General features: G+C 38.1%; 1 long non-coding RNA gene across 1 annotated transcript; it reads right to left on the reverse strand.

Moving 5' to 3' along the window:
• Positions 1–660: 660 nt before the first annotated feature.
• On the reverse strand, positions 661–22794 carry LOC128140806 (uncharacterized). The gene is made up of 3 exons (XR_008234829.1): positions 22625–22794; positions 12774–12883; positions 661–3060 (listed from the first exon to the last, which is right to left on the reverse strand). It is a non-coding gene; the product is annotated as an uncharacterized LOC128140806 (long non-coding RNA).
• Between the last annotated feature and the right edge of the window lie 771 nt (positions 22795–23565).

Genomic DNA, 23565 nt, shown 5'->3' on the forward strand with positions numbered 1-23565 from the left:
CCGCTGGGCTGAGCCTGCTCTTTACCACTCGGATCCGACACAGCAGTGTTTGCAAAGGTGAGAATTCAGTGTTAAACATTCAGGAAAAAGAAAACGCTCAGTGGCTGTAGTATGTATCAAAGATCGGGCCTCCTCAGAGCTGCAGACATGTACGGACTGTGACCAGTGGACGCTGCCTTTTTGAAGCAAATTGCAGTTGGCAGCTGTTTTCATTTCACCCCATGGTAAAAACCGCTACTCTGAAAAGAACCAGTTTGTGCAAAACGAGTAACCACAAGATCTTTTGTTTCATCATTCCCAGAATCCAGGCATAAGTCTGACTCAGAAGTTATTAATCTTTGCTGGATAAAGAAGGAATGCAATGTTCGGTGAATACAGTGTCTGCTTAGTAAGTAGTTTTGTTCAGGAATAATCACAAATATGCTAGGTACTCTTCACTTGGGATGGTTATCGGTCATATTATCATGTATAGTTCATGTTTAATAATTACCTTCTAATTCATGCAGTTAGTATGTAGTTTGTGAGGACCAACTTGGAGACTAGTGAGCAGAGCCATGCATGTGGATCAGGTTTCCAGTGATGGACAATAACCAGCACAGTGTTAGCAAGCAGCATCGGGGATATTAAGTGCCTCAAAACTTGCAAAATTATACCCTCTCATCACACACAGAAAAAGAATGATGATTTATTAAGTAAAATATTTCAAGTTTATGTGGAATTGAGAAGTTAGGAAATGTGTTAATCAGACAAGAATTCAGGAGGTTCATGTACAAATGTGAGTGTAGCTTAGAAGAATTTATACAGCAAATTTGTACCAATCAATCCAATTTTTTGCTGAGATACAACTGCTCCAGGCTTTTTGCTGTACAGTACAGTGAAGCCTTCAGGCTCCTTCCTATTTCCACTTCCAAACAACAGCAGTATCTTCTAGTTGCTTTGCATGGATTCAACTCGGTGTCTTTGTATGTCAGCATTCAAGTCAAGATCTGAGTAACTGGTTTTCTTCTGCCTTCATTCTCCCCTCTAAAACGAAGGAAAAGCCCCTCTCTGTTGAGGCCATGCTAGATGTTAAAGAAAGGGAACATTAAATACAAGAATGTTACCGAAAGTTCATCCCACTCAAGCTGAAGGCAATGCACTCGATGATTTGTTGTCACATGCATTCGATCAACAGATGTATAAGTGTGCTTTGGACCTTTCGGCTGTAAGCTGTGTACAGGATCACATCACTTTATAAGCTCAAGCTCTAATCAGAAGAAACCTCAGAAGCAAAGAATGTCAGTATTATATGTGACTCAAAACACACAGTAAAGGAACCACAGGCATCTCCGTAGCTTGTGATTTTAAAGGTTAAAGGAGGTCAGTTAAAAACCCAGCTTACTAGCCAACTGTTTCCAATTAGGTGAGGCAGTTTTAGGACATAATCAATAGAAATGCTATGTTGACTTCACTACTAGTTGCCTTGACCTATGGTCTTTTAAAGTAATTAGCAGTTGGTGTTTGGACTTTTAAAGACATCAGTAGGACTACAAAAAGGACTGTGTGACATAAACACAGTTGTTTTGGCTTTAATTAAAGTAGAAGAAAAGTAGGGGTATAAAAAACAATGAAAAGGGTACTTGGTATAAAGGCTTCTTGGTGAAATTCCAACATCATGAGAGTTTTATCTGTTTTTCTCAGAGTCAGGATTTGTAAGTGAAGAAAGCAGGGTGTTTTAGAATACCTTTCTTCATCAACAAGAAAAATACTAACTGAACAAGATGAAATGTCATTGCTTTCTCTTAAGCTTGGAAGTAGAGAACAATCACTGAATAATTATTTTGATTGCCAATTATCTGCACTACTAGCCTGCTGTTCTGCTCTCAGAGGCACCTGTGCAAATCCTTCTGAACTTGGTTTTGCTGCCCATCTGAGGGTAGAACAGCTTCCCCAACATTCAAAAGATATTTATTAATTGATATAGCCTTCAGATTTATACAGTTTGAATTACTGTGGGAAAGTACAGTAAGGCGGAAAGTATGGTCTCCTTGTTGTACATAAACATCTTCTAAACACTGTGGAAATCACTAGAGTGCCCAGTGCCTCAGCATCTTTTTTCCTAAAAATGGGAATTTTGTAATTCTTACAGTACTGTTGTTAAGTTTTAATATGTGGAAAACCTTTTCAAGTCACTGGTTGCAAATCATGCAAAAACTGCAAAGTCCTGCTTTCTTAGATTACCTTGGTTATTATTTACAATACAGCTGAAAATGCAGTTTTCTTTTTGATGGTTTTGTCAAATCTATAGCATTTGAATTGTTATTTAATTCTTAAATATTACATAAGAAGTAAATTTAGTCTATTCAATAAGACAACTAGCAGATGTATTTCTTCTGGGGAATGAACTGCTGGCATAGTGGCCATATGGGGGATAATGTAAAATGTAGAAAGTATGCAGGAATGTCTCTTTAGAAGTGACACTATCACTAATTAATTAAAATGTCTGATTCAAAGCATGATTTTATATTCTGAGGAGTGTGTCAGCATAAGCAAGTAAATTGCTATTTCTCAGTGCTTGAGACTATTCAGCTCTGAGCACTGGCTCTCATGGCAATCGGAGGCGATATGCTACTAGTGCAAAAGGCAAATCCTGCTGTGGGTGAGGAATTTCTCACTGCTGGAGCTACCACGCCGGATAGAGCCTGGGAAAACCTCAGCTGTAATTAGCCAAGCAGTTACTAGGTGTCACTGTAGCCCCAGCTGACAGAACGGGAAGAGCCCTCCTTTGGCAAAACCCCATGGAAGTGGAAGCAAGTCCAACAAAGAAACGAAACTCGCTCCAGCTGAAAGAGGTTTGCTATGAGAATAGTAGCTGTGGTATAAACATGTGATGTGAAGTCTTCCTCTAGAATGAAATAACTCATTTGGCATTTAGCATTGTTCCCAGGCATTACAAGTCATTTAAATCCTGTTTATATGTGGTATTTTTCCTGTAACTGGTGTGTTGGAATTCAGAGAAACCTTTCTTTAGCAGCAGCAGCATGATTTCATACCTCATCACCAGCTCCTTGGTAAATGGATCTGCAAGGCAACAAATACCTTTCATTCACTGGTAAAACATCTATTTAAAATACGCATTCTCATTTTTCTGTTCACTAATCCTGCACAATGAATTGTAATAGGACCTAGAAGGTGAAGGAGAAGTGGCTGGCTTGGCCACAGAAGGCAATTCACATCTCTGGAGAATATTAACATACTAAGGTTAATAAAAGATTTACCAGAGAAAGTTTCCTTACCCTTTAATTTTCTTTTTATTTCTACCTTTGAGAGAAGTACAAGTCCTTCCTATTGGCTGAGGGACAGGAGTCTCTGTTCTGTAATGCAATTCAGTAAGCATTTACATCAGAAACAGGGAGTTAATCTCTTCTTAGCCCATAATCATTGTCTACACAACTTATCTAAATATGAAGTTTACCCTGTTTAAATACCCATTACAAAATCAGAGTTGAGACAAAGAAAAATATCTTTGTAATGGAAAATGGATAAAATATCTCTGTAATGGATAGTTTAACTTCGAGGTCAAAGTCAAGGTTGTGGCTAGAAACTTTGGAGGCAGTAGTTTTACAATTACAAGGCAAAGAACAAATGTAAACTGAGTTACTCTCAGATATGAGAATTGAATGATCCCTAACTTACCAGGTGATAGCGAAGTAGTATAAATAAGTTCAAATAAGTATCTTAACTACCTTTTAAAATTGTTCTTTTCTTCTCATTAATTCATTTTAAAACCCCATTGTTCACAGAAGATATTCCAGGAATATTGCTATAAACTTAGAAGCGCTGTAGGATTGAAGAAGACTTTATTTATCATGACTAATGGTCATGTTCAGGAAAAAGCTGCAAGTCGATACGCAGCTTGAAAGGGTGGGAAAAGGGTGCACAGACTGAAACTTTTTGTTGAAGAACAAAGAGTGTTTCAGGCTGCTGAAGACATATTTTTTTAATCAATAGTACTAGCACCTCTTTAAAATTCCTGTCTGGAATGTTTCACTAAGGTAAGAAAAATTCAAATCGGGGAGGGGGTTTCAGCGGGTTAGTAGAAGTCCCACCTTCCTTCTGATATACTTCTGAGTTCAGCAGGGGCAGCCAACTAAAATCCAATGGCTTAATAGGGTTCTAGATCTTGAACCCTGAAACGGCAGAAACAAATGCAGGAAGCTTTCTCAGAGGACGAGGCTTCATGTGCTGTTTCAGACACTGAACCTAGTGTGGAAAACAGCTTCAGGCTCGTCCTCGATATTTGGTGTAGACAGGCTCTTTGACATCATAGGGACCAGCTGCATGAGTAAGCACTCAATTTTCTAACCCACAGAATCCGAGGTTATTTTGCAAGTAAAAGCAAAGCATTTTCTTACAGTTTGCGATTACATCTTAAAAAATAATCCAGTTTGTTGTCCTGTTTTACATACGTCAATGTCTTGCTGTTAGCATTTCTCTTTTAAAACTGGATGGGTATGTAGAATTTCCTGATCAGCTCAAAGGAAAGAAAACACAGTGACTTTGTTAAAACAAAATTAGATGAAAACAAAAGCCTTATTAAATGAATAAAGTCTTTAACAAGATGCCAGCCTTCTTTTTAGATGTTCCAGAAAAAGCTCATAAATGCTGGTAAAGGCAATTTAACATCTTACTGAATCAAATAATCAGGGGGAGTGCTAGCACACCAAATGCGTAACAAATCAAGTTTTACTGCAATAGACTTTTAAAGACTTAAAGGACTAAAGCCCAACAGCTAGAACTTGTACACTGTGGGGTTTGTCTTTTTTCTTTTCATTGCTCATTGTTTTTGTGGGGAACTTCAATTAAGTATCTTTACTGTACACTTGATATCATGTAAATTTTCCTAATTTCTGAAACTTGCATTTCCTGAATTTTTTTCCTCCCACTTTTTGATGTTTAATGTGGCTCTTTTATATCTAAGTCCCTCTTGCCAATTCATGAGATCTTGCATATTTAATGAGAACAATTAAACAAGAATTTTGTAAAAGTGAGTTTTAAGCTCCAAAGCTTACTTTCATTTTCCTCTGCTTTAGGCTGTCTTGAGCACTAGGAGAAAGGCAACTAAGATTAATAAAGCTTTCCTATTTTAACACTGATTAGACATATGATTTAATAGAGCTAGAAAAAGCAAAGAGAATGCTTTTTAAAAAAATGAAAGCATGGAAATGCTTAAAAGCAGGACAAGTGAGGAAATTACTTTAATACTTAAGATACAGTAAAGCTTTGGATTACTCTCAATATCAAAATGACTTGTAAACAGACTGGTTTGCCGTTGAATTTTACTCATCTATATTTTACTTTATTTTTTAAAAGACTTGTTTCATTTAAGCAGCAAGTCCTAAGACAAGAAAATCTAAGGTTGTAGCTTACTTTTTATGGTTTCTGATCTTTTTTTAAGTTGTTGGCTTCTAAAATAAAATTTATACATGGGGAAAAACTATGAGACCCTCAGAGATTTATATGGATTTAATCATGATTTTGTGCTAATAACACTCGAACTTTCAGAAGTATGATTGAACTCAAACCTAGGAGTAATGCATTCTTCTGAGATACATGTGAGAGAGAGGTTGGCATTTGGACTTGGTATTTTTCATTTCCAAGTCTAATTGGAATTGAGACTTTGAAAGAGAGATGCATGAATATGGCGTCTCGTTGATGCAACCTGTGTGGTTGTTTTAGCTAAAGGTCTTTTGCCTCTCCATTGCAGGATGGCACCTAGAGTATGGGAAAGCCTTTGTCATCCCTTTGAACTTAGAGTGACACTGAGGGGGTGGACAGGATTTTTTTCAAAGCCCAAAGGTCTCATACAGCCAGAGGCTCATGTGTTTCACTTGCTGTTCCCCATCCAAACCGTATTAATGCGGACCTGCGTGGGAGGGAAGGTTAAAAAATGCAAGCAGCCCAACAGCAGAAAAGCGCTGGTGGTAAACGTTTGAAAAAATAGGATCAAACACTCGTTAATTGTCCATTACTGATGTAGCACGTTCTACCTCTGTGCCACCTTTGGGGGATTGCTCATTTATTTTTCCTACTATGATCTATTTACATCAAGTGGGCTGACTCAGCTATCAAAAAGCACACATACTTCAAAAATGAATGTACATGATTCTGTATCAAAATATTTGAATGACTAACTAATGAATGATTGTGAAAAGCTTCACTGCACTACTCCCGTGGGTCTCTGTTTTAATTCTGTATTCTCTCTGAAGTGTTTGTTTGAAAGTGGTTTCTCTTTCATGTTTGCCTGTTGCTGATAGACTTCTTTATGAGAGTTTTTAACAACACCATCTGTAACCTCTGACTGCTGCAGCATTGTATCATTTGACACTAAAGCTGTCACTTCAATTCCTGAAAGTTTTAGGAAAATGATGGCAAATAAAAATTTTCAGCATTTTGTACTGTTTATCCTGCTTGCACTAAATGTCCCCCATCAGATGAGCTTGGCTTGTATTACAGGAGAGGGAGTTAGACTAATTTAGAGCACATTTGACCATGTAATGCTGGGCCATTAACAGATAATTGAGGTTGCTCAGAAACCAGGCTCATTCTAGCTGTAATTCTGTCCCGCTACTGCACCATGCCAGAGACCTGCCCACAAGAGCAGATTCCATACCTAATTCTCTCACCTGTTACATGATTTGGTATATCGCACCTCACCCCAAATTTTCAGCAGTTGAAATTGTTGCCCATGGGTTTGCCAGTGATTTTAGGGAGCGCTCTTTGATTCCACTTTTACAGTAACCAGCCTGAACCACTTTGAGCGTGCTCTGCCTGCTTCACTCCATGTCTGCAACATGGGTATTTATATGTCACCTAGTCATGCCTTTAAAAAGACAAGGGTCTCTACAGCGAGGCTCATGTGACTAGTTTGTCACCTTTCACAAGGTAAGATGAACCATATCTAGAATAGAGTATTTCTGTATCTCAGGCTTGCCTTTTTCTCTACACAGACTATAACAAAATTGTGGCTGATTTTCTGACCGACTCCTACACCAACTGATGTTGACTTTGTATGGGGGATGTCTAAAATGAGCAGAGATTAATCCCCCCTCTTTCGCCTGGGTTTTGGAAGCTTTGAATTCTTCACTGACTTCAGCTGGCACTGTGGCTGCTTTCAGCTTTCTGAATGGCAAATGGAAAGTTTTTTAAATTATTTATTACCATAGATAGTCAAAATGAGAGGTAACTTGTGGAAATGCCAGGTCCTGATGCACCACAGACAGGTGGTTTATGTGCTACATCTGAAAGTATTATTTTACTTTTTGTTCTCTCATCTGGACTGATGGTTTGTCAGGAGAAAACTGTGAGGTTGCTTGGTTCTTTGGGGTTTTTTGAGTTGTTTTGTCTTGTCTTGTTTTTAATGATGTTCAGCCATAACTAAGCCAGAAATACCCACTAATTGTAAGGGTAAACATATCATAACAACAACAATAAAAGAAAAAGAATTATTCTTATCACTATGTCAGTATTATTTTAGACTGGACATTTCAAAATGGCAAGACTAGAAAGGAATCACAAGAATCCAGCATCTCATAGCCTGGGTTCTAATTAAAATCCCTCCTAACCTCCAGACAGTCAGAACTGAAAATCACTGTTCTTGCAGTTTCAAGATGACTGATGAAAGACTTCAGACAAACCACAAGCAGCCACTGGATCAGTTGATGTGACCTTTTTTTAGGTCAGCTCAACTACAGTCATAATGATCCAGTGAAAAGATGTTCTATGAATTTAAAAACATAAAAAATGTCATTCCAGGGAGTTTTGCAAGGTACAGAACATAGTCCCAGTCCCACGTAGAGTTTGCCTGACAATTAACTGGAAAGTTTCATCTGTGGCTTTGCAATTCATAACAAGCTAAGACAAGGGCAATATGCTTTAATTTGACATGTCCATAGTGCTGACCCACTGACTTAGTCACAAATGACAGCACCACAAATGTATTCTGACTCTTCCTGTCTGCACGCCTGAAATGAGTGGAATAATGAAGTATCTCTCAAGATGATGGAAATCGTATTTACCTACAGCCAAGAAAACCTTCCACATGGGTTGAGATGCTTACCATAAGGAGCACTGGCAAAAAAGCCTCATCAAAACCCTCATTTTCACCCTTAGTCTAATTAAGAATCCCTAATGCATCGCTGCCAAAACTATTGAAAGGAGTTGGTGACTAGTTAACATCAACCAGAGAAGCTGGTAGGGGTATGTCTGTACTCATTTAAATTAGCATTGTCAATAAAGTCATTATAGTTCTCATTCCTCAGTCATTCCAGGTGCATTTTCCAGGCATACAATCCTATACAATCCCAAAAGTTACTTGGGATCTCTTCTAAAAATTTTTTTAACTCTATAACTGATGAGCAGGGTGAGCACAGGTGACTTTTGTTAAGCTGTGAAAACCACTGTGACTGTCATTTAAATAATTGGAAGACAACAAGGAAATGAACTACCTTTGCATTAGGATGTCAAGAAGGATATGAGGATCAGGTGTGATTACAGTCTACACCTGTAAGGAAGCTGCACAACAGAAGTTTACTGGCTGGTTTTTGAAAAGGAAGGTCTGCTTAGAAAGACTTTCCTGGTTCTATGTGGATTGAAGAGCTTGACAACAAAAGAGGAATGGTAAACTGCTGTAACTCTCAGAAGAAAGCAGTGAGGATGGGACATAACTACAAGGTAACGGGAAACACTGTTATTTTCGCTACTTTTCTTACCCTTTTTTCTAGTAACTAGGATGTGGCTCAGTCTCATGAGTTCTGCAGGTCTCTATTTGTAAAGGTGATGCAGTCCAAGATAAAGACCTGAATCTGTTAATTTGTGCTGTGCCTGTATCTAAAAAAGAAATCAGTATTTTCCCTTTTGGTGACTACCTTGTGCTAAACTATACAAAGATGCTAGAACCGACTACAGTCTTAGGCAACGTTGCAGTAGTGATAACCTGTCTAGTGGCAGCCTGTTTAGTGGCTGGGATAGGTTGTATAGCTGTTTATCCCTGTGTTTAATTGACCTCTCTTATTTTACACGAGTAAAAGGCAGGTGCTCTGTGGTTACATGCTAAGCAAGCGAGTGAGAGGCGTGCAGTGCAGCCAGGCCGGCCTGAGTGGCAGCTGGCATGTTCCAGCACGTGGTTGGAAAGGCATAACCAAAATGAAGGCACCGCTGTTGTGGGGCATATGAGTGACAGTTAGTTATGGATGCATATGTATGTTCCTGTCACAACGCAGCATGTAGGACATGATTTTGCATTCTCTGTCTAGTACTGTAATGGCATTGGAGCTTTAAGAAAGAGGCTAGGATGGAGGGCATGACCAGAATAACTTACTTAACATGTTGCTGTTCCTGTCTGCATGTGAGATGCCTTCAGAAAGAAGGAAGTTGCATATGAGCCGTATTCAGCCAAAAAGGCTGTGGGTTGAGTATCTGATTTACTGAATGCAATTCACTTCTTAACTCTGGATTATTTTCACAACTAATGTTGTCTGTGATAATAATCTTTCTTAGAAGCAATGCTCAGAGCTGTTGGCCTATTGTGAGAATTCAGCATCCTCAGAAGGGAGGGAGGATGGTGAGGGAGTTCTCTTAGATTTTGAGTCCTGGCCTGCAAAAATGCAGGGTTGCCAGTTTTACTGAGATAATATCCTGTTAAAAAGGAAAGAATGAAGGTTTTGAACACAGGTAAGTAAAAGGTGGACATTTAGTCTGGCCTCAAGTATAAAATGGAGCATGGGATGTAACACTGTATGAGTACAATACCTGTCCAGAATGGAACTTGGTGAGTCCCAGCAGAGAAATGGGTCTATTCCAGTGAATACTAGTAAAGATTGGTATAGTTCACCAGGAAGAAAGCAAATGTGAAGTACTGATTTGACACGAGCAATGGCAAATACCAAGCAGCAATTAAAAGGAAAAAAAGACGGTGCAATTAAAACTACAGATGTACTATCCTGAACTGGGGGGGGGGGGGGTGGTTTCTGGGAGGAGGTGGCTGCTTTCTTTTTTAATCTAGATCAACTACAATGTAGATAATAATCACTCATAAGAAAAACAAGGAGTGAATTTTCTGCACTCCTAGATGGAAGGTCTCTAAGGAAAATCCTGGCACTGTGGGGAACCAGGTGCAGAACTAGATGGTGTTAAGCTTTCCTAAAACAGATCATGAAACAGGGATGGACTGTCTCTAAAAGTGTCAATTCTCAGTGAGATACAGCAAGAGATCTTGACCACCTGTAGGTACTGAAGATTTCATGGCACTTGTAACTGTCATAAAATAAAATGCAGCATCCTGGCAGCATTCCATTGGGGGTAATTGATTTTGCCTCCCCAAATTTCCATCTATGGCTCTAACTGAATACTTTTTTTTTTTTTTTTTAAATACTGAATCTAATCAACCCTCAGGACGAAACACTTATTTTGTCTCGCTCTTGACAAACAAGTGTTTTGTTTGCCTTTTGCCTCTGTAATTAAAGTGCCAGCTGCCAATAGTGAAACAAACTATAGAAATTAATAATTATTTCCCCCGTAAATACACTGTACAGTATTGCTGGCATGGAAGAGTAGCCCTCATTCCAAGTCAGAAATGGCTGTATTCCACTGATTAGAGACAAAAAAAGATGTGTATATGTAAGTGCATTTGGGTGGGGGGAGAATGGCAGAGAGCAGGGGAGGGATTTTTGTATGTTTGTACTTACAGAATGCACATGCTGGATCCTGAATGTAAATCCAAGCTTGATTAAAGCTACCTTAAGGCTGCTAATAGTGTTCCTGAGAAGTACTGTCATTCTTTTAAAAATTATATGTAGGAAGAGGCAGGACCAGCCAGCCTGTGAATGGAAGCAGCATCACCTTTAACCTTGAATTCATCCTACTCCGCATGACTTTGATCAAAACACCCTTTTTTTGTGTGTGGTTTAGGGGTGGTGGTGTGTCCCTCTCGTGGCTTAGGTATTCTGGTATACCTGGGAAAGGCTGTAACTGGGTTGGTGTGTTCTTTGTGCTATAGTATTCTATGCTCTAGCATGTTTATAAATTCTCCTAAAATCGTTCTTTTAAGTGTTACATCTTTCTCCACCCTTTTCCCTTAAATTTCTGTATTCCTTTTGGACATCTCAAGCCATGATGATGTTCTCCTTTAGGCTTTCAATGAGTGTCTGCCAATCTCAGCCTAAGTAAAAGGCTTTCTGTTCATATGTATTTTACAGCATAGTGGCAAATCAATCATCTAGAAAACAGTTTGCTGGTGAATGCTTCTGTCAAAGCATTCTGGGAAATAATTTACTTTTTTTTTTTTTATGAGTAAGTAAGGCCTGAAGGCATGCAGATGGGGAAATATACACTGTTTACTGCAAATAATTTGAGAAAGACACTTCTACCAGATTGTGCATCTTCTCCTAGTTGATAGGAAAGACTCTGGCACATTGAATTATTTATTTAGATGAGTAGAAATGCTGAAAAGGGCACCTAACCATATGTTTTAGAAGCTTCTGGCATCACTAGGAATGCATCACAAATAATACCCTAAAAGTACAGCAGTATAATATGATATAAAACACCGCAAGAAAGAAACACAACCTATAATCTTAATTACTCTAAATACTCTAGCAATTATTCACCCTTGCAATTCATCCCATTTTTTAAATGCCTGAGGAGGGGAAATGAGCCTTGTAGTTTCTCCTTGTGTGGAATGTGTAAGCATGATGTGCTGAATTATCAAACTAGAATCCAATACAGGCATCAGTTCAAATTCTGTAAAGTACTCTAAAAGCTTCAAAACTGAACTGTGTGCCTGTGGTTCACATGCAAGCCTTGTTACTTGACTGCCAGTACTAGACAGGCTGTGCAGAAGTGGGGACTGAAACTCCTACCAGGCACTCTGAGGAAAGCCAAGACACTTGCAAGACTTCTGGACAAGGCAACTTCTATTGCAATTTGCTAAAAGGCCTTGTTGTAATATCTTATTTACTTACAGCTTCCATAGTGGGGTTCTGTCCATGACTTGAAGTCCCTAGGGTCATGGAAACTTGTCAGTAACAATGAATAACAGAATTTGTGTATTAAAATTCAAGAATAGTATTTTGAAGTCTTATCAAGAAGATTTTCTTTGGTTGCTGAGCATGTTGATCTCTTTCCTCAGTACTAGCATCACCTTCTGATGAAATCAATACATCTGGCTTTGGTAAGAATAATTTCTCAGAAAACAGGGTATTTTTGGCTGCCGTTAAAAAAGGAGGCTCTTAGATTCAGTATTTCAGCCTGTCATTCCTGTATTTCTTTCTTTAAAATTCCATGTTCATTTAAAAAAAAGAAAAAAAGCCTAATGGGAAGATGTTCAATTCTTCTGTTGCTTAGTTTGCTAAATTCCGCATCTTACATAATGTTGTGAAGGACAAACAATGAAATCCTTGGCTGCTCTCCCTTAATCTGCTTCTCTCCTGCAATGTTGTATCTACATAACAAACAAGATTTTTTTTCCCATTGCCACACTTAATTACAGGTTTTCTCTATGCAAAGCCTCCAGTTATTGGGCAGTTCTGTGAAATGCTCTGGGATTATACAATCCGAACCTAAGATGAATAAAGTCTCTCTACATTTGTTGAAATCTGCATAAGTAAGCATATCTCTTTCTCACAGTTTAGCAGGTTTCAGTTGGTGTTGACATTTCACTACACATTGAAATATTGCAAGGCAGCAATATCAAAATAGGATTACGGACTCTTATCTGAAGAGAGGCAGTTTCTTACCCATGACTGTTGGTGATTTCTGTAATGTGCATTCATGTTAAAATTGTCCACATTAATTATCAGGTTCTGCTTGCAAAGCTCACAGGTCTTCACAGCCTCCAGATCAGCCCCTGCAATAAGGCAAAAAATTAAGTCTTTATCCTTAAACTACATTATGCCTGTTATAAAATTGGAATGAGCAAATTTTTTATTTTAAAGCCATCTTCTACAGATTGCTATCTTTTTATTGGAATGCTCCCGAATCATTTGAAACCACGGCATTTTTAATACTAAACACACGTAATAGTAAGGATAATTGGAATAGTCTTCTGTTAAATTCTGTGTGGTATATGACTGCTGGATTTTTTGTTTGCTTTTAAATGACAAAATCGGTAGTTTTTATGGAATAAAACTGCAGGGATCATGAGCCACACTGATGTAAAATGCAGTAATGGACTCCATACATAAACCTCTGTCTAAGGCCTTGTCGGTACCGACAAAGCCAAGGAATTGCCTGGAATAGTTTACTTGCATCTTGCCCTCGTTATTTTTAAGACAACAATGAATTTCATTTGAGTGCCATAAAATAAATGGATACACTCCCACCCTATAAACTGATTCTCTTTTCCCCTTTTCTTCTAAAGGAAGATGTGGAACAAAAACTTCTGAAGAAAAAAGAGCCCTGCTTTCCATGTGCACAGATGGCCTGCTTTAGAAAAAAAAAACAAACCCAAAACAAACAAAAAAAAAACCCAGACAAAGAAACCTTCCCCACACACTTCACTAACCAGAAGCAAAAGTTCTGCTTGTTAAGACTGATATCTCATCAAACATGCTTCTTGGGACAAGGTTCCACTTAGTTCATTCATTGCTTAACATACCACCGCCTCTTTTCTTGTTCTGGCTCCCAATCTACCTAAGAAACTCTCTCTGAACAGGATCACGTCCCCGTATGCTGTCAACTAGCACTGAGGGGAAACTTAAATTATACTATGAGGACAGGATTTGGGGAAGGTTTGGGAAATGTGACTCACTTCCCTAAGCTGGGGGCAAGCCAGGAATTTAAATGAACGAGGTCTGGCAGGGAACCAAGTACACAGGATTTCACTGATATATCATCTGCCTTTTAAGACTGAAGAAACAAAGCTGGGGTAAGCTGTTATCTTCCCGTGTACAGGATTGGCATTTTACACAATCTACACTAGGTTAGGGTGTGTGTATATATCATATACCTACTTATATCCTTTCTGGAGGTTAATTCTCTGGTTATTATCTGATAGTGGTTTTTTTTAATTTGTATTTTTAAGCGCTTACTTACAAGGAGCAAGTTGAAAATTATACAACCCACTTAGCAACTTCAGAAGCCATAGTGTACCTAAGTGCTTAATGAATACTGTAGAATGCATCTTTAAAAAAAAAACAAACCCAAACCAACTTGTGTCGTGATTACCTTCAGTCTCTTGATAAAGATGGGGTCCATATTGTGAAAATGCACTTATAATGCATCACTGATAATCTTCATTCAGAATGGAACTAGAAATGGCACAGCAAGAACAGTGCTTAGGGGGAAAAAAAAAAAGCCTGCTGACATTAGTGAGGGTGAAATCAAAGAATAATCAACAGGACTGTTCTCTAGCTGGGACTGACCTTCCTGCATGCTAAAATTTCCCCTGCTCATACTCCTTCTCCCCTCCCCATCTGAATTCTTCCAACACTTCACACATTTCATTTCATTTTATGATTTTTGTCATTCAAACATTTCTCTTACGTATTAGTCTTAAACATGCAGTTTATGAACCCTGCAAAATTTGATGTTCACCTGATATTACTAATTGCTGTAGATTGGCTCACTAAATCTTTAAAGACTTAATATCAAAGATCTTGTTTTAATCTAAACCGAGCACTAGAAAATGATCGGTTTGGGTTTGGTGATCTGCTCACTACATACCAGTAGCCTCATCAAAGACTTCAGTATCTACCGTTACTTGAGTAAGAATGCTTGTGCTATAGAAAAATACTACCATGGTGATCAAGCCATGAGTTAAATGTGTCCTTTGAGTAAATTTAAAGACTTCATCTTCTTCCAACTCCATAAGTATAGGGGAATTAGCTGAGAGGTAAATCTGGCAGAAGCATCTCAACAGAATGTTTTATATCTTGTGGGTCTCTCTCTCACACCTGAATTTATTTTAGCTTTGAGCCATTTTTTTAGACATTCCTGATGAACAAACTGCAGGCTTCCCACACAGCCACATGGCTCTAGCAGTGAATTTGTAGGAGAATCTCCAGCAATCTGACAGATATGACACTGATCTCCTTCCTCTTCTGAGTCTTCTGCCGGGAGACTATTAAGACATAACAGAAGAAATCAAACACTGCTCTTGGCAAAGTCTACAGCTGAATAATGGACAGTATATTTGCACTGATGTTCTAGGATTTGGTGAGATTTTACTAAGGACCTTTATCACATGATGGTGACCTGAAAGTATAAGATCCAACAGTTTAGAGTTAATATGTACCTTAAAGCTGATAAATGTTCAAAGGAAAAGCCTTACAGTCTCTAAATCCCCTTTATGCTTTTGTGTAATCCAAATCTGATGATATGTTGCTGAGAATTATACAGCCATTGTTCTTTGAGAAGAACGAGTATGTTTGAATACTACCTATCAAACATGAGAGGAGGTATCTGCTGAATACTCTTCCCCTCTCAGCTGTGTTGGCATTGCATGAGTTTTGGATATTTGTCCTGAATGGCTTTCTTTCTAGAAACCTTTCTAGATTTGTGGTGATGCAGGGGAAGTTCATTTCTTGGTGAAGAGTGATATTTTAACCAAACAGGGGAAAAAAAATGTTATGTCACAAAACATTTTAATGGCTTTGTATTTATGACCGATGGATGAAAACATGCCAAGTATTCACTGACTATGATCTAGTGCTTTTGTGTGAAATCTGATGAGCAGATTAGGTTCCTATTTAATAAACAGAATACTAAACAACAAAAATGTTAAGCCTTGGATTGGCCTCTAGATTAACTAATACTGTAAAAGTAAAAATATGAAAATGATAAAGCTATTTGTGACTTTATCACTTCATGCATTCAAACCTTAACCACATGGAGTTACATCTCCTTCCTTAACTTTGCCTACTAATACCCCCAGGGTGCTACATACATAACACCTCAGAAAACCAGACTCTTGAAGTTAATGTCACCAGCAAAATATTGGTTGGGGGGGGTGGTGGTGTCTCCCTTTTTCCATCCCCTTCTAGCCATGGTTTGGTTTGCCTAAATGTTTTGTGTTGAGAAAGAGGGAAAAGGCTTTTGTCTGAAAGCTGGAATAACAGGAGACCTTGTTTACCTGTAGAGCTTTCAGCTTCTTTTTAGTCTGCTCTTTAGTTATCTTTTCTCCCATTTTCTGGCATGTCTCCCCCTAAATTTCTGGGACAGAACAGGTATCATTACTAACTCCAACTAACGTCATCAGGAGACTGAGGAAACTCAAGAGAAGGGAGGCTTCTTGATGGCATAGCAGAAGAGATGAATCTTTACAACCTTTCTGTGCAAAATAGGAAAAACCTCTAGATGTTCCTTCCATCTAAACTGTTACCTCCAGACAGTGTGGACCCCTAGTTCTGAATTTCCTTAACTTTTGAAGAGAAAAGTTTCATTCTGAAACTTCTGTCTAGCTGTCTGCCATGTCCCCTGGGATAGCTGACAAACTTTGAAATACAGACAGTTGGTTTATTTGCAGTGACGCTGGGAACAGAAACGTTTTTCCTGATAGCATCTCTGAATCTAATTGCTTAAGCAGTTTCTTGAGACAGAGCGAGCAGCTTGTTGATTACCGTGAGCAGCAGGGAAACCTATTGCTCCTTCATTCTGCCTTTATTTGAAAGTCTCCGCAGTCAAAGAAATTACTGTAGTTAGACCACAGATAGAAAATAGGACAAACAAACAATTAAAAATAACTTTGATGAACAAGGCTGTGTCTCTTAACTTGAACTTCTGATTATGGCTGGAATACATAAAGAAGCTGAGCTTAGAGGACTCAGTGCTGGTTAAATGGGATCTATCCCAAAGGGAAGCCTTATAAAGGAATGAAAGAGCAAGTTCTATGACTGTGCTATTAGCCATGTATACCAGTGCCCAAAGAGCACACTTGTGGGTTGCGGTGGAGTCTGTCACATTGAGGAATCTATTTTTTTGCCTCCAACTCTGTAACAATAAAACCCACAAATCTCCCTCATGTCTCTGCCCAAGAAAGCTTGGTTAAAGCTTCGGCAGTGTTTATTAATGTTCAGGAATAAAGCAATTGAGTGTGTGACTTGTAGAAGAAGTATCATGATGCACATACCATCTCCTTTTTGAGTGTTTTCGGTGTCTCTAGTAGAACCATCTGAAGGTCACATGTGAATGATAAGGATGGAGATATAGATGGAAGAACTGTTAACTTATTTTTGTATGTTTCTGACTGTATAGAAGACTTGAAAGAGGAAAAATGTAGCCCTGTCTTTACAAAACAAGTCAAATATCAAACCAACCTATGATAAAAATAGAACTTTGAAATCTACACAGTTTGTCACTTAGCTATAGCACAGTTTCTTGCAATTAATGATCTAGCTACCATGTGTTTATGTATAATTCTAGAGTTGGCACATATATTGAATTACTCCTCACCTTTCATGTTGTTTAAGTTTTTCTTGATCTGCCTGTGGTCTCTTCACCTCCTCTGTGCTTGCTGAATGGGAGATTGTTGTGCTGCTTATTGCATTACTTTGATTTTGTAAATAAGGCACCACCAGAAAAGTCAATGGCAACTGATCATGCAAAACATAAGCAATATGAAGATCAGGAGTGAATCTTGTCTGAAACAAACATGGGCTGGAAGAACCTAGACATGAAGACCTAGGTGAACTCCATAAGTTCTCCCTGATGTATGAGGTACCACTAGGAGATGAAATTCCAACTGTCACTGATGCTATCCTCCAGTAAGCTGTTGTCTTCAGGTGTATTGTGAACAGGCAGTGTGTTGTGAACAGGCAGTGAAGAATCAAACCTTTCGAAGTAGAAGAAGAGTCCCTATACTGTATAAAGGACAAGGGTGTATGCATACTGAGTGTTGAAATATGACCCAAATCTGGTGATTGTGGAGAAGATGTTGCAAGCACCAGTTTGCTGAGGACTCGGGTCTATGTGCAGACTGAGCCGAGGATCCTGCGCTGTTAGGTGCAGAGTGCAGTAGTGGTCTGAGAACAGCTGACAGAACTGACGTAAGAAAGCTACCATAACACCTCCAATTCCTTTCATTAAGAATGCCATTCTTTGCAATAAATATGGTCTCTAGCCCTATCTCTGTAATTAACATTATTAAGCATCTTTTTAATAGATTAATTACTTGGCCTATTTTCAAATTCAGAATGATCTGCAACTTCTAGACAATTCCTATCTGGAGGGTATAATTTGTCACCATCCTTAGATTCTCTCCGCTGTAGTTCTACAGCGGTGACCATCACTGTGCTCTCTCAAAGGCCAATGGGAAGACTTACCCCCTCTTAATGATGCATTTGTGTCATTTCCACCTTCTTCCAAGCTATGTCGCTCACCTTGTGCTAAATATATTTCACTAAATTTGTTCCTGTGTCCCAGAATACTAGGAAATTGGCTAATGCTCAGGTAAAGACTTCTCTTTAACTGATTGGTGTCTTCAGTATGTTCCATTTCTTTAACAGAATCTTCCATGGCTAAATACTGAATAGAACAAAAGCTTTTTCCTCTGGACCTAAAAGGGGTGGTTCTATGGTGCAGAAGAGATGAACCACTCAATTTGTTTGCTATGGAGGAACCGACATTCCCTGGGAGATCAATGTGGATGACTGAGTTAGAGATGACTGAGCTTGTGCCTGTGCTGAAATAGTTCCTATTTTGTTTTTTGTCTCAAGGCCTCTGCACAGATCTAGACTGAGGTTAGAGGACTGTGTTATACTCCTTCTCCTTTGAGATTGTTTCCTGTTCTCTAATGCAGTTTCACTTGATTTTCTTGCACTATCTTGTTGAACTCCAAGAGCTGCATTCAAAATTAAAAAAAAAACAAAACAAACCCAAACTCAAAACAACCAAACTGTCAAAATACCATTTTACTTTTGTATTGAGTGTTTAGCACATGTTTGGAGTGGCTTAAGAATATTATCCTAGTATTGATGTTATAGCACAGCCAGTTATTGGTAATTCTAATTCTAGTACGTTTGTTATTAACAATATGAATTTATTCATGAGCTTCTCTAGAAGGCAGACAGAAAATCAATATAGCTTGTCTGGTAGGACATATGTAGAACGCTAATAGATACTACTAAATGATGCAGTGGCACCTAGAAGGCCAATTAATACTTAACTCCTTTCTAGAATGCATTCTGACCCACCTGGATCTTGCTTTGTTGAATACATGGTTTCAGAAGAAACCACCTCTGTGTAAGCAACAGGAATTGCATTGCCAACTTATCTAGGGGGTTTTTATTATGTAATGTAAGAGGTGGGATTTTCAATTTTATCTCACTTGCTTATTACACAGTAATGTAAACTTTCAGTGAGCACTTTGATCTGCCCCAGTTTGAATGTGAAGCTGAGCTGATTTTTTTTTTAATGTGTACTCTGGGGGAGGTCTGCTATTTGTTCTAATCCTCAAGGGCACCCTGCAACAGAACTCGCTGTATGTTAACACTTATACACAAAACCATATGTTATGGTAACAAAAAAAAAGGTTTTAGATATTCTAATTACTATCTTACAAAAAAAGTCACATAAAACGTTAGGAAATGTGATAGTTCTCATGAGATGACTGCAATTCCTGTCTTCTAGTTTAGTGCAAAAATATATGTTGGCTGGGTAAAACCAGTCTGCTCGTGCTTCATGATAGATGACTGACTTCTCAACAAGTGAGAGGCAGCCTACCTTCTTGTGGAATTGCCTCATCCAGTACAATCTTTAAACCACAGGAAAGAATATAACTTAGAGGTAGAGAAAATAATCTCTTTGACAGACTGATTTAGTTGTGGGTTAGATCACTCGGATCAAACCCACACTACTACTCTGTAGGTGAGACTACTGTACTTGCTCACATGGAATTACAGCCTATGGGATTCTCCCAGACATGCTTTATCCCTTGGCTGTTAAGTGTATGTTTGCTTTTTATCCCAAGGAGGTATTTGGACTACTGTTCTGCTTGGGCTGTCTGCTCATTCACACAGCATATTTTTAAATTGCTTGGGGCTGCTTTATCATGTTTCTTCTTGCTACATGGGTGCACTTGTATGTATTTATTTCCAATTGTAATGCAGTTTTAAAAACACGTGTGCCCTATCCGTGACTGCCATCCCATATTTTACTGTGGCTATGTCCTTCTTTCTGCTATGTCAGGTAAACTGCTTTTTCTGTGAGAAACAGTGCAGAAATTTAGGAGCATCTTAAGAATTCACTAAGACATGGTGCAGAAGGAAACATTTCCTGTTACATTTAGTTTTTCTTGTGCTTCTTTTGGTCTACTATACACTAAAATATGGTCTAGATGATAAATATTTCACCTCTAACTCCAAGGCATCATAAAAAAAAAAAGGCAAGAGTAAACTGGGGGCATAGCAATCTCATTGGTCTTGAGAAGTTTATTCTTTCTCTTCTTCGAAACAAGATGTTTACTCTCTAGATAGCAATTTGAGAGCTCCTGAAGTAGATGAAAGTGGCAATTCCAAGGTGGTGACATCAAAGAAAGAAAAATGGCTGTGTTATTTCTCACAGTTGCCTCATTGCCCATGGTGCCAGCAGAAACAGAGCTCTTCTAGCCTCTAACAATTTTTGAACGGAAAATATAACCAGTACTCAGGACCCTCATATGGAAGATAAGATGGCTGGATTCAGGTTTGTGCTGCTTATCCTGTATAAATCACTTACTATGTCTTAGCTTCTCACTCAAATGTAAATAAACCAACCCACGGTTGCTGTAAAGATAAACCCATTGAAATGGTGGAGGATAGTCAGAAACAAATTGTGAGGGGCAGATAAGTATGTAAAATAATCAGGCAATCATGCCTGCACGCATGTGAAGGATGTCAGAGAGAAATAGAAGATGAAGATAAAATATATTAGGAATGTGACGGGTAAGTAGGAGAATGTATCCTCAGTCTAATGCAGTATGAAAAGAACAGACAGGAAGGCCACAGGGACAGGCCTTTAAGATAAACTTTCCTTTGAACTACTTGTTGTTGATAAATTAAAGGAAAGTTTGAGTTTTTGCCCTACAGACAAACAGCAACTTACATGCATAAGAATATGAGTCCATAGTAATATTTAATTTTGCTTTATTTCTATGCTGCTCTCTATTTTATTGCCCCCCACCCCAGCTGGAAGGACAGGGAAAGACAACTGGTCCTACTCTGCAAATGACTGTCTGACTAAGTAAAGGCAGTCCTTTACTCGGGAGACTCCGTGTTGATGTAAGCGAAGCTTTGAATGGAGATAAGATTTGTCCTTACACGGTTACAAGATCAGGGCACTAGTTAATTTTGACTATACTTTTTCCCCAAATACCTGAGGCCTATTTTCTGTTCTAAATTAAGTCAAAGACATGAAATAACGCTGATGTAAGTGGGATTACCTCAGACCTACATGAATGCACACTTAAATGGGTTTAACCTTAATTTAAAAATACTTATTTTTGCTGAATGGTGTTGGGTTTGAGTTAGTGGAATGCAAATATGCGGTAAATCAGAATTAGGAAAGGATCTATTCCATTTCCTCTCTGAAACTTAAAAAAACACCACCTGAGTCTTGAATATTCAATGGCATTCTTGATTGTGTGGAGAGCCCCAGTTTAATTATACATGTCAAGAACAACATCAAAATACTTTTGTGTTTATGCAAGCTATTTCTACAGTGATATAAACCTGCAAAGATGGTCATTCCTGCAAAACTCTTTCTCTGTCTGTATGGGCCTGGTTTTTGTCTCCAGAGATGTAGCTGTGTTCCCACAGTTTCCCTCAAGAAGAGAAAACCCATCCATCTGCTATAATATTTAGTGAATAGTCTTTGTTCTATAAATATTTGAAGCTTTGTGCTTAAAAGTAGAATATCACTTTAAAAAGCAACTTGCTGGCATACATGCTGACTGACTTCACTGAAACAATAAACTGATTAGCTAATCCTGGCAAACTTCATATCATTTTCTGAGAATTTACTCATACACATTGTTAGGTTGGAACTTGTTTAATGGCTGCTATGTAAATTATGGAGGATTTATTTGTTGTTTTGATAAAATTAACTATGATAAGTAACTTTCCTTTTTTTTTTTTTATTTTAAACATAAATAATTCATTTTAAATTACCTTTCTTATCTTAACCAACTGCAAAGTTGCTTGAAATATGGACTTGATCCTGTTCTCATTAAAAGCCTAGTGAATATGACTGCAAAACTTTTCCTGCACCCTGCAGGAACAGGGTGATCGGAAGATGCGCTTTATCTTGGGCCTTTGATCCCATGTTTCACAATTAACTAAAAGGCATGTCTCTGTATTCTGTGATTCCTTATTCCAAAAGTAATTTTGGGTCTCCTGAATAATACCACTAAGCCATTTCACTTAATTCACTAAGACAAAGTTTACAGTTACAAGAGTAATTCCAATTTAAATTTTCCATTCTGAGGCAGTTTAAAAATTACCTAAAAATGGAAGCGTGAACTCTATTTTGAAACTTTTTTGTTATTAAACTGATTTGTTTATATGAAGAAAATAAAGCAAAATAATACAAGGATGATTAAATTACAAAGCATCCATCCAATTTGCTACTTCTAATAATGTGACAGATGTCTTCGTTTCATGTACCCAGTACTCACCTGAGGTGACTTTATTTGGGTCAACTACACTTTTCTCAACTTTTTTTATGCTTAAGTTGTGTTTCAACTTCTGCTTGACTAATATATTGTCTATAATAGCAAAATTAAGGCCTGGTCTGTTCCCAGAAGATTTGATGACAGATCCATGTTCAATTCCAGAACTCTCATTTGTGAAGGTCTAAAAAAGAAATAGAGGTGACTGAACATCACCAACTCTGAGGAAAAAAATTTGCAATACAAATAAAGCAGTATAAGAAAAATCTCCTAAATAGCAGGAAGAAAACACATGCACTGTCCATAATTAGAAAACCCCTTTCCCTTCCTCTTCTCTCTTCTCTGATCTCTTCCCCAAGTTGTTTAACATGTACTGAAATCAGATTCTTCCACGTAACGTACTATGTTCTCCAATTTTTTGTTTGCATTTTATTCAGGTTTGGTTTTTTGTTTTTTTTTTTTAGTATGGGACTCTTCGCTATACAGATCAAGGCCTTCTGTTAAAAATCTTTACTCTATTTTGCACATGACTTGCCCGACTGATATCACTATTACAAGAATAAAACTGAAAGCTGTGATTCTGTAATGTAAGAAAGTACCAACATGACATAAACAGATATACAAGTGACTGTTTCCAGTTAAGTTTATTAGATCTGTTAACTTGCAAGTCTAATTTGGACTTGTGACCTTTTGCATGTTAATATCATCAGGGGAACTACAATGTGAGCCATTCAAACCAAGTCATGGCGGTTCAATTATGAAACACTTCATATGTTCCTGTTCCACAAAACAATTCTGCCTTCTGTATTCTAGAGGACAGGCATGACCTTTGTCATTATGATGTTAGCATTTTTCATTTAGATGTATCTGTTTGTCAATAACACTCAGAAATTAATTCTGGTCTTCAAAAATTCCTTGTAAAGAGATAAAACATAGTAACTTTTTAT

This window comes from Harpia harpyja, chromosome 4 (genome assembly GCF_026419915.1).
Source record: "Harpia harpyja isolate bHarHar1 chromosome 4, bHarHar1 primary haplotype, whole genome shotgun sequence".
NCBI lineage: Eukaryota > Metazoa > Chordata > Aves > Accipitriformes > Accipitridae > Harpia > Harpia harpyja.